Raw genomic sequence first — 3077 nt, forward strand, 5'->3', positions numbered from 1 at the left:
GTTTAATCACGAAATTTTGGGATTGTATTACTATTTATATGCTTAATAATCGGTATAATATACAAATCAAAATATGCTACAGGGGCATAAGAAAATGCGGGATCATGGAGCAAATTTTACAATTTTTTTTTGTACGCTATTTTTTTTGTTCCTGAACCGAAAATATGAAAATTTATCATATTTTGCATAAAAAAGGTACTCTTGTCAGATTTTAATAGCGTGAGCCGTTTTCTAGTAAAATCCATTTCAATAATTCATTACGCGCTCAAAAATTCCTGCTGCAAAATAAATGTATCAAAATGTGCCATGAGAAAATTACATTTGTGACACTTAACAGAGGTGTCAAGTATGTCAATTACTGATTAGATTACCTACTCAAAATTCCAATCTGAGACATTTGAATTTAAGTACTGTAATAAACATAGAAGAAATTAAATTATTATAGGGCTACTAGTTCAGACACAGAGGAATCTGCGTGGATCACCTATCCGCGGCGGTAAACGAATTCGAAAAAATTGGTTACATAATTTCTCAGATTGGAATTTTGTGTAGGTAATCTAATCAGTAATTTTCTCATGACACAATTTGATTCATTTATTTTGCAGCAGAAATTTTTGAGCATGAATTATTAAAATGGATTTTATTAGAAAACGGCTCATGCCATTAAAATCTAACAAGAGTACCTTTTTTATGTAAAATATGATAAATTTTCATATTTTTGGTTCAGGAAAAAATTGCGTACAAAAAAAATTGTAAAATTTGCCCCCATGTCCCACATTTTCTCACGCCCCTTTACCAAATTTTAATTTGTATATTATACTGATTATTAAGCATATAAATAGTAATACACCATTAAAATTTCGGGATTTGATATTAAACTATTTTGAAGTTATGCAATAAAAACTGTTTCCTGAGGTACCCCTTCAAAGGGCCGTATCTCCTTTAGGGACTGACGCCACTGACAAAAACTCTACTAAGGTTTTCATCATATTTCGACATGTTTTAGACACTCTCAAATTTGAGTACTTATTTCATTAACACCTTCTAGAATAAACATGCTATAGAATCACACAAAATCAAACAAATTTCAACTGTCAAAGCTATAAAAACGAAAAATAAAAAAAAATAGAAGATGAAAACAGTGGATTTTCGAAACGTTAACGACCTTTTTAAAGTGCGCGATATTAGTTTTGAATTTGCTGGAATTTGCTTAATACCTAAAATACAGAAAAAAATATAAAATAAATAAAATGTAAAATTATTGCAATACTTAGCATAATTTCGATAACAAATCAGGTTATAAATGTGAGGTTGGGGCATGGAGTTAATTTAGTCTAGCTCTACACCTAATTTTGTGGCGTTTTGCAGGTGCAGTTGGTTAAGACAAGGTATCCTTTTCCTGTCGTGTTTTTATCTCTATGCGAAGGAACTAGTAAAAATTGACCTAATATTCACGTTTTAGATTTCCCAAAACATGATACTTAAAAATAGTGAATAATAGACATAATTTTAAATATTTATATGGTTTAAAAGAAAAAATGGGTACTGGAAAATTTTCAAGAGCATTTAAGAGCTTATATAAAAAAAATATTTATATAACATTAGAGTAGGAATATGTTGGTCAAAATAACAACGATACGGTCACACATATTTTTTCATTTTGATTTTGTTGATTAACTGAAATAGTTTAATAAATCGTAATTTTATAAGTAGATAAACTATGCCGATTGAAACTCAATTTGCATAATTTTGGGTTGAAAATGGATGTCCCAGTAGACGGGCTCGGGAGGGGACTCCTTGATTTTGAAGTTGACGTCCAAAAAGATATTCGTGGTTTAAAATAGTCGAAAATAAGGCCATCAATAGCCCACAGTTCATTCTGGCTCAATTTGCATAATTTTGGGTAGGAAATGACTGTCCCGGCAGACGCGCGCCAGGGGGGTCTTCTTGATGTTGAANGCTTCTAAGGACCTACAGTACAGCTCCTTGTCTGTAACAATGAGAGAGCAATTTTTAGATATAATTTTTTAAATATTGAACAAACGTAAACATATCTTTTAATATTTCTCGAAATAGGATTAGTTTTGGCGGTACATCTTTCTCCTCCTCCTCTTCTTCCTCCTCCTCCTCCTCCTCCTCCTCTTTATTTGTTTTAATCTTTAGTATATCCCATACATATGGTGGGATGGTGCACAATTTGCATGTGCAAAGTTCTCCATTTAATAATTCCCTCATTGTAATAACTCTGTGCTCACTCATTGCTGCTACTGCTACTACTAATACACTTAATTGGATTTATGCTATCAGAAGCGCGTTTAGCGTCTCACTCTCCTCTCTCCCTCCACCACTTCTCTCTTTCCACCTCACCCACTCACTATTCGAGAAATGAAACACACAGAGTTCATCAATATTTTTCCACTTTATTTAAAATAAATAAATACAATCATCAAGCTTATCTCTATTAACAATATACCATTTATATATAGCATATATATTCTGCCTAGTGCAGCGTAAATTATTAATTTTATGTCTATTACAATGAAATTTTAAGCTAGATAACATTAAATCTTTTATTCTACTACAGCCATACGGCTCCAAGTCAATAATAATATTATTAGGTAAATGAGGCTCCAGCCATCTCTTTTTCTCCATTCCTTTCACGAGGACAGGCTGATCCTCGTCTAACACACTATCGGATATGAAATCTCCGAGTCCACTGTACGGTAAATTATCCCACGATGACGACCATCTAAGACCGTGTACGTGATTCACAGTCCAGTCGATTTGGATTTTTACACTCTCCCTGAGATGTTTATAGGGAATCTTGGGCTTGACTATTCTATTCACACAGGATTTGTCGTTAATGTTAAAAATGGAAATTTCCTTGCACGTGAAAGCCAATTCTTTTTTGTATTGAAATCCCTGCAAGTCGATTATGTACATAGCTGCTGATGCTAATAAGTGCGAACTATGCTCGTCAGAGGGTTATAGTACACGATCCTATCGTGAATTATAAGACAATAGGCTGCGGTCTCCTTCGGGATATTGTCATTAGTACCGAATTCCAGTCTAATGTC

The sequence above is a fragment of the Anoplophora glabripennis genome, unplaced genomic scaffold (assembly GCF_000390285.2).
Source record: "Anoplophora glabripennis isolate ALB-LARVAE unplaced genomic scaffold, Agla_2.0 scaffold320, whole genome shotgun sequence".
NCBI lineage: Eukaryota > Metazoa > Arthropoda > Insecta > Coleoptera > Cerambycidae > Anoplophora > Anoplophora glabripennis.